Raw genomic sequence first — 9,581 nt, 5'->3', positions numbered from 1 at the left:
ACTGACAATCTTATTTGTCTTATCCTCAAATGGCTTCTGACTAGGGCTATGCATATTCATTGTTTTGACTCTCGAGTATATATCCAACACAGTTAGACACAGTTAATCAACCGGGAACCATATTACTCTATATAAAAGCATATAAGATATCAACGGATACACACTCGAGAGTCAAAACAATGAAAAGAATATGCTGTTGTCCTAGGCCTACTGATCACTTATTAAATGTGTATAAAAAACTCAATATTAACCCCGAACAGAGCTCAAAGAAAAAAAAAAATCATGTGAGAATTTCATAATGAGAACAGAGGGAGGGGGGGTCAATAAACGGTATTGTTTTTTTTTTCTCATCTGGGAAGAAATCAGGAGTGCGTTGGTCATGCAGACCCGATCCCATCTCGCTTCTCTTCAGACGCGCCATAATTCCTCACCGCAAATTACCCCATCCCGAACGCTGCCATCGCACTAGAAGACATTCGTATTATATCAGTCTTAAGATCAGATATATCTGTAGCCAACCTAGATCTCTCTTAAAACTTGTTTTTTTTATATAAGGTTTTTTAGTACACGTTACGGTGATATGATACGCCACACACCGATTATCGATGTATCACGAAATCTGATCGCATCAATGTCAGCCATATCACATGTATGTTTAGGCAGCATTTTCTTTTCCATTCATGTGTTTATTTTTTGTATGTTGCTTCGTTTCAATGCAACTATAACATTCGAATATATTCATTCTATCTTTTTTGGCATATAGTACACATTATTAAGGCAAAGAGTTACTCGAGGATAAGGGCTAATCAGTATTACGGTATAATCTTCATCTACCTGTTTCGTGACTAAACTCCAACTCCTATGCCATCGCTGCAATGTTGCATTCATGTGCCTTTTTGCATGTTTTTTAATGCAATGTGCTCTGATGAATTCATAGCACTTGTGTCCCCGCGACGAAAATACTCCCGACTAACCTGGCAAACAGCAAAATCCCCCCTTCACCGTGGAGGTCATTAGATAAATGAAAGCCTTCTATTCTAATAGTTTTTTTTCTGACTTCTAGACTTTGGAATTTCTTTCCCGGTCACTTGCTTCCTTGATTGTAATGGTAGATATGGTCCCACATCTTTTCTTCTTCCGCTTCTTCTTCTTTGTCTCTATCTCCACTCTCTTCTTCTTCTTCTTCTTCTTCTTCTTCTTCTTCTTCTTCTTCTTCTTCTTCTTCTTATGATGATGATGATGATGATGATGATGATGATGAATTTATTACGTCCAAATGGCAATATGCCTTGTTTGGTGTGAATAAGAGTAAAAAAAAAAAAAGAGATTCTTCTAGAACGTATATATGGAGAACATTTTTCAAAATAGGAACGTCCAAAAGTAAGGGACAAAATTGAGAAAAACAGTGTAAACAGCAAAAAAAAAAAAACAAACACTAAAAATACATGCACAATCAATATTTTGTAAATGAGCTCTTGCTCTCAATGACAGCTGCACGTCTTCGACTAAAAGGACGAATCAGTTCTTGATAATTCTTGATGCTAATTTTAGACGATTTTTCTTGAAGCTTCACCCATAAATCCTTCGTGTTGGGTGGGATTTCTTTCCATAACTTTCACTCCTAAGGTCTTCCAAAGATTTTCTATTGGATTTAAGTTAAGACTTGGCGGCGGCCAATCCATAATTTCGCTCGCTAAGGTAACTCATTACCACCTTTGCCTTGTCACAGGGGACATTATCTTGCATAAAAGTAGCCCTATCGAAACCTGAATTCTGTATGATTGGCACAACATGATCTTGAACAATGTTTTTATAGATCTGCGCGTTTACACGAGTTTGTAACCGGACAAGAGGCGTTGTACCTTGGCTAGAAATCATTCCAAATACCATGACGCTTCCGCCCCAAAACTTGACAGTTTTCTTAGTACACTTTGCACTTAATCTTTGACCAATACGTCTCTTTACATTGTTTTTTTCCCATCATTTTCAAATAAATTAAACTTGTTTTCATCACTGAAAAATACTTTTGCCCAATTTTCATGTCCAAATTACATACCTGCTTGCAAACTCTAATCTCTTCTTATTCTTCGAACTAACAAGTGGTTTCTTCCTTGGGGTTCGATTAAACAGTCCTATTTCTTGCAGTCGTCTAGAAACAGTCTGTCTTGACACATTAACACATGAGCTACTATTCATAACCCCTTTAATTTCTGTTGAAGACATAAAACAGTTCTTTAATGACATACGCTGCATTATTCGATCTTCTCTTGCCGAAGTTTTGCGGGGTCTGCCGGTTTTAAAAACACTAACTATTTTACCAGTATCATTGTAGGATTGAATAACCCTACTCACTTTCTCTGAAATCTCTCTAATCGTGTGCTTTTCCTTGTGTAGCTTCACAATAGCTTGTCTCATAGAGTTATCAAGTTTTTGGCGTTTCGCCATGGTGCCGGCTGATGCAACGTCTAAGTAAGGCTTATTCTTTAGAGGAAATAACAAAAATTTGAATATAGCATACTGTTTACATTGCTTTTCTCAATTTTGTCCCTTACTTTTAGACGTTCCTATTTTAAAAATAAATAAATGTTATAATTCTGTTTCTATTCTTTGCAAATGATTCAAATTTTAGTATGTTATTATGGATGATAACGACTACCAGTTGTCAAAATCTCAGCTTTTCACAGTTGTTATTTCTAACAAATATTTGGTTTTAAAATTTTGTTCCTTAGTTTTGGACGCTACTACACACACACACACACACACACACACACACACACACACACACACACACACACACATATATATTTGTGTGTGTGTACGTGTGTATGCGTGTGTGCGTGTGTTCTTTACTAAAAGGCCGAGTTAAGTAAGTGCAAATATTGGGCGCTTTGATTGATGGTCCCTTTTTCTGTTGATTTTCAAGTATGACCTTTGACCTCATCCCCTCTCCCGAACCATTACGAATATCAGTTAAAATAAAGCATAAAACTGGCAGATTCGACCAAATTGCCTGTGCTTAGCGAAATTCACGAAGAGGGTACGAATAATGCCCCACCCGCCAACATAATTTAACAGCTGCATTTTAGGGGTGACGTGCGTGAAAAAAAAAGTGCGGGTGGTAGATGGGTCAGAGTTGATAGTTGGCAGGGAGTGCGAGAATGATGAAGGGGTTGACAGAAACGATAACTTATTTTATATCGTCGGAAAAATATGCGTGAAATGATTTGGATTTATTTTATTCGTTAATTTTCATTTCCGGTTTTAAATAAAGGCAGAAGACTCGATACCTATGCGTATTCAGGGGCGTAGGGTTGCCTGTAAGGTTTATAATTTTCGAGGTGAGATACAAATGATGTAGGGAAGGGTTGGCCTGCTAAAAATATGGTCTGCTGAAGAGTCTTCGAGACAGCTGAGACATTAGACGGCTTCAACTTTGTCTTTTTCCCGGTCTCCCTTTCTATCCCTATCCCCACCTTTTTTTTTTTTTTACCAACTTTCACTCCCGATGCAATCCTCTACCTGTACAAGAGTCAAATATGTCCTAAGATGAACTACTGTTGCTAAATTTGGAGTGGAGCTCCTAATAGCATCCTTTCCTACCTTGACAGTGTACAAAACCGTCTTCGAAATATAGTGGACGAAGACCTTTTCGCCTCCCTACTCCATCTTTCTCACAGAAGAGACGTTACGGGCCTGTCTCCGCTCTATCAATACTTTTATGGCAGGTGCTCGACTGAGCTCTAATCTATGGTCTCTCCCAGTAAAATGTCTGCAATAAATACTCGCCTAGCTAAAACAACCGCCAATAACTTGCCTCTATCTCTATCTGTGCGTAAAACTAAACTGAAATTCCTTGAGCGGTGTTTCTTTCCCAGAACCGCCCGTTTGGTGAACTCAGTAGCATGTGTCTGCTTCTCGGCTGACTATAACATGGTCATCTTCAAATCTAATGTGAATAAATCTAATGTGAATAAATTCCTATGGAGCCCTCCTCTACTAAATGATCTAGTTCTATTCAATTTCCACCATAACTGATCATCTTGTCTCATCACCAACCTAACACTTTATTCTAGAATTGCCTCCAGGTCTTGATAAATGGTGACTTCTAAGTGGAAAAAAAAGAACTGTTTGAGAACGATCTCAGTTTCAGTCCCCCACGTTGCTATTCTCTCTCTGCTCTATTGTTACTTTCATAAAAGTTTACCTGTCTGTAAAACATTCACAGCAAGAACTTACTTTGCTGCCACAACGAAAAATATTTGTTTCTTCATCTGTGTTATTAGCGGCAGGCGAAATTTCCACGAAGAAGGCTTCTTTGTGAGAGTTTCCCGTCCGTGGCACACTTTGCCACAAGACTGTTTCCCTGTTGACTTTTAATCCAAGGTTAACAGTTTTCTATCATATATAGTTTCCATAAGCAACCGAACTTCTTTATATTAATCATCCTCTACCCTAAGGTGTGGTTGGAGATTGCGCAACCCTTGCCTCACAATTATACGCACAGTTACTCTTACAGGGGGTATCCATTGTCTTTCGAGACTGAACGGAGGCATCGCATCGCACTCCATACATTTGTGATCGTAGATTTGTAGAGGTAGAGAATAGTCCCAGGTGTGAGAAAGTATTTAGAGCGATAGGGAGAAGCGATTTTACGAGAAGCAGAAAGAGCAATGGATTTAATATAAATGTTGTGAAGTTTTTTGCTGCGATCAAATAATAAATACAAACGATCACGTGAGACAGATTCGTGTTCTAATCTACCCCTTCCCCCTCCATTCTCAAACAAAATACTCCCCTTCCTTTCCTGCTTATTCTCCATCATTTTGCCTTTTGTGCGATACCTTTAGATCCTTGTGATCAGCTTCACCGAAAGCGATTATACCTGTTCATTGTGTCGGAACCACACGTGCCGCCCCCCCCCCCTCCCGATCTCTTCGGCCCTTACTGTACCCGGAATAAAACCGATTATGCTATATATCCGGAAGGGTAACATTTCTATGGACAATAAATACCCGTAAGACGGTTAGACGATGAACAAAAGGGATAGGGTGGTTTTGGCATTCCGGTCATGTGATGAATGTTGCGGTCACGTGATAGACAATGGTTTTCCGGAAAAGCTTTCCTCCTTTTCCGACTTGTATTCAGATGTCACATGATCATCAAATCCCTACCCTTTACCCGTTGCCCATAATTTACAATAATATTAACCAGAAAATCATTTTGGAGGTTCGGCTTCAATACACTGACCGCAAAACTAAGTCATAATTGAAAAGTTCGGTGCGGAAGTGATCAACATCATTATTGTTATTTGTACTCACATAGGTCATCAGCAAATGTTGCTCACAACAACAAATAGTGTTCACAACAACAAATAGTGTTCACAACAACAAATAGTGTTCACAACAACAAATAGTGTTCACAACAACAAATAGTGTTCACTAGAGTCTGGGTAACAACAACAAGATTTCCCAGTTTTCCAATAATCTCCATTTCTTTCGATACTTTTTGCAAACGAATTTGCGTTATCGCAACAGTCGTTTTCCATTGACTTATCGCTGGCAATAACCATTGGTCTTAACTTAAGTATCACCAATGTCCCAGATATCCTCCTCCTCCTCCTCCTCCTCCTCCTCCTTCTTCTTCTTCTTCTTCTTCTTCTTCTTCTTCTTCTTCTTCTTCTTCTTCTTCACGAGTTTTCACACATGCCATCCAAGTTTTCTCTTTGAGAATAACCTGTGGTGTTCCCTGGAGTCTGAGTGACAACAAGTCTTCATAAATTTCCAGTACTTTTCACCTCTTTCGATAAGCTTCACAAATGAAATTGCGTTATTGCAACAGCCGTTTACCATTACTTTCTCGTTATTAGCGACTATTAGTCTCCACTAGTATTTGGGTGGCTATAAGCCGCCTCAAAGTCAAAGTCCTTTTCATACTCATCCAGTGGAAGTCTGGTTAGTGCTTTATCTCATCGTTTTTCCATTCTCCTTGATCCTTCACGACTATGCGGACAATATTTTGGGATTGTTAAATTATACAGTTTCAGTTTTCTTGATTCCACGTGGTGTTTCTTTGTGTTTCACTTCTGTAACAATTTCTTTATATTTGGTTGCCGTCTTGAGCTCATTTATAGTCTCTTTGTTCAAGGGTTTTCCCTAATATTTCGATCGGTTTCATTATTGGTATCTGCTGCTTCTTCTCAGCCATTTTTCTGTTTCCAATCTCTCCCATTCGTTTTTCCAAGTTTTTTTGATATTGTTCCTACTGCTCCAACTATCATTGGTGTTATGTTGACTTTTTCATCTTCCACATCCTTTCAGCTTTATGGCCAGCTTTGTGTTCCCTTTATATCCACTCTGTGGTCTGCTGTGACGGCGAAATCTACAATTTGGCAGAACTTTTCCTTTTGTTAACTATTATGACAGCCGATCTTATTGCTTGGGTGGGTTTGTACGTCCATGTCCCATAGAATTGTGTGAGTTTCGTTTTTCAAACACTGTTGCCGGTTTGTGTTTGTACCATTTGTCGGGGTGTTCAAAATCCTGTCTGCATAATTACCAGTGTACTGCCTTTCTCATTTGATCGTGTCAATTCTTATATTTTGGGGGGCTAGTTTGCTGTATTCGCTTATTATGTGGTTTATTGATCCGTCTATTTGTCCACAGATTCTACATTTACTGTTTTCCTGTCTTGTCAATCTTTGCCTTGATATGGTTTGTTCTCATTGAGTTATCTTATGTAACTGTTATTAGGCATTCAGTTTCTCTGTTCAGGTTCCCTTTTTGTAGCAATGTTTAAGTGTTTTCATTTCTTTTGTCATTCTCATGCGTCCTCTCTGTAGCTGTTTCTCTTCCCATTTTCTCTTCTCGTTTTATCCTTTGCCTCTTTGGTGTCTTTCTTGTTCATATTTTCAGTGTCTCTTACAGCTGTGGTAATTATCCTTGCGGTGTTCTACATTATGTACAGGGTGGAACGATAAATTTGTCGCCCCAAATAAAATAACACTACAGTTTTATTTTTAAACTTTTATTGAAAAAAAAACTTGATTATGTAGTAGAACTGACATTTATTCAATGTAGCCACTTTCAACCTCAATCACCGCCTCGATACCGCCTTTTCTACAAGTACCAGCGGGAGCTCGGCGAATACTCGGCGGATGGCGGCGATCAGGCTGTCTTTAGTGTTGTTAGAGGTCATATTCGTGATGTTCTCGACGTATGACCAAACGAAGTAGTCCAGCGGGTTCAGGTCGAGAGGGGGAGGGGGAGAGGCGCCAGTGAGAGAAGGCTACAAAGTTGTTGCATTCCTTCTAAAGCCAAGCCTGGGTCTCATTGGACTTGTGGGCCAGCATCGAATCCTGCTGCCACACCGAGGGTCTGCTAGTAGCCACCTGATTTCATCAGGGGATCACTACACTCTACAGCACATCCAGGTACACTTAGGTGTTTACTTTTAAGCCTCCGAAGATGTGAGGTGGCATGATGTGGCCCTCACTTGAAACCACACTAAATACTATAACCGTGGCGGGAAACTTTACTGAACTGTGCCCTCAACCGTTGAATCTTCCAGGTTTGCATTTTGAGGGTGCTGGTAATGGTCCTGTTGTTATAACGTAGATCGGTAGAGAGCATGTGTTGTACAGCGGCGCATCTCCGATCTTGCTCGTTGAACATTGTGTCACTTTCAGATATGATAGAAGGCTCCTGTCACTCTTGGGATTTGTACAGAACTGGCCAACTAGTAGATGATCTGCAAAACAAAAAACAAAAAACAAGAAAACAAAAAACAAAACAAAACAAAAACAACGAACAAAAAGCAAACAAACAAACAAACAAACAAACAAACAAAACAACAAACAAAAACAAAACAAAGTATAGTTTTTTTCTAGAAGTTTTCTTGTTCTTTTGAGGCACTCCTTTCCAATTTTCCTTTACATTTCTGTTGCTTTGATGGGGTCTTCTTCAAGAACTTCCAAGTATTTGTAGGTGTCACGTTCCCATAGTGACCTAATATCCACTTGGCAGGGTAGTTCCATACCTTTTCTTACTTTCATTTTTTCCTTTTCATAACTAGCAGACGCACTTTTCCATACCAAATTCCCTTCGGATATCCTGGCTGAAGATTCTGGTTGTGTTTATTAGCGTCTCTAGTTCCTTTTTGGTTCTTGCAAAAAGTTTCAGATCGTCCATATATATTAGGTGGTTCATTCCGTCCTCTGTATTAGTGAACTTGTATCGGACTTGGCACTTTCTTAGTATATTATTTATGGGGTATTATTATTATTATTATTATTATTATTATTATTATTATTATTATTATTATTATTATTATTGCTCACTAGAAATTCTCACACGGAGATCAAAGATTTCTTTTTGGCAACAATCTGTGGTGTTCCATGGGGTTTGAGTGGCAACAAGTCTCCTAAAATTTCCAGTACTTTCTACTTCTTCCGATAACCTTTGCAAATGAATTTGCCCTATCGCAACGGCCACCTACTATTCATTTCTCATTGGAAACGACCATTGGTCTCCATTGGAATTTCGGTGGAAATACGCCTACCCAAAGTCCTAGTTGATGTCGAACTCATCTGGTGGAGGTACGAGGGGACCGGTGTAGGTAATTTAAAATTTTCGTGTACCAGTTCTCTTGATTGTGTCTTTTTGTTACAATGTTTAAAATTTGTCGCTCATGTGGATTAGTTTCCGTACTTGAGGGGTTTCCTTAAGATTTAAGCATTACTTTTCGTTACATAATCTCAGTCCCGTCGATTCCAATTTGTTGTAGCTTTTTTTTCCCAGTCTTTTGGGGGCTGTTCCTAGTGGTCATACAATTATTGGTCTTATATTGATTTATTATTTGTTTATATTGATTTTTTTCAGGTTCCATATTCCATATTTATTTTGATTTTCTTTCCATATTCCGTACATTTGTTTCGTTTTTCTGTCCTCTTATAATTATTGCTTTTTTATTACTGTTATTGTTATCATTATTATTGTTGTTTTTGTTATTATTATTATTATTATTATTATTATTATTATTATTATTATTATTATTATTATCAACTTTATTAATATTATTAATATTTTTATTATTATAAATATTTTATTAGCTTTAATATTATCATTATTATTATTGTTATTTTATTATTATTTGTATTATTAATATTAATATTATTATACTTATCTATATTATTATTATTATTATTATTATTATTATTATTATTATTATTATTATTATTATTATTATTATTATTATTATTATTATTATTATCTCCAGCTCGATATATAATATTTTGATTGTAGAAATTCTTCTCTGGACCAAAGTATACTAGGTTTGCTCCAACAAATGCTACATACAAATTTATTATGTCTAGACTAATAGCCACTATATTACTTTTCAACACCATCTTACACGCATTTATGTGTTATAGTAAAATCTTACATTACATCCTAGGAGCAACATCATCACAGTCCATCTATAGTGGAAGTAGTTGTTATTTTTTCCTTCTACTTAAAAAGTACTCCTACCGCTCCCAGTCAATACCGGGAGGTATTTTGCATTTTGGACTTATATGGGGGTGTTCC

The sequence above is a fragment of the Euprymna scolopes genome, chromosome 28 (assembly GCF_053919585.1).
Source record: "Euprymna scolopes isolate OS-2025 chromosome 28, ASM5391958v1, whole genome shotgun sequence".
NCBI lineage: Eukaryota > Metazoa > Mollusca > Cephalopoda > Sepiida > Sepiolidae > Euprymna > Euprymna scolopes.
This window is presented reverse-complemented; position numbering follows the sequence as displayed.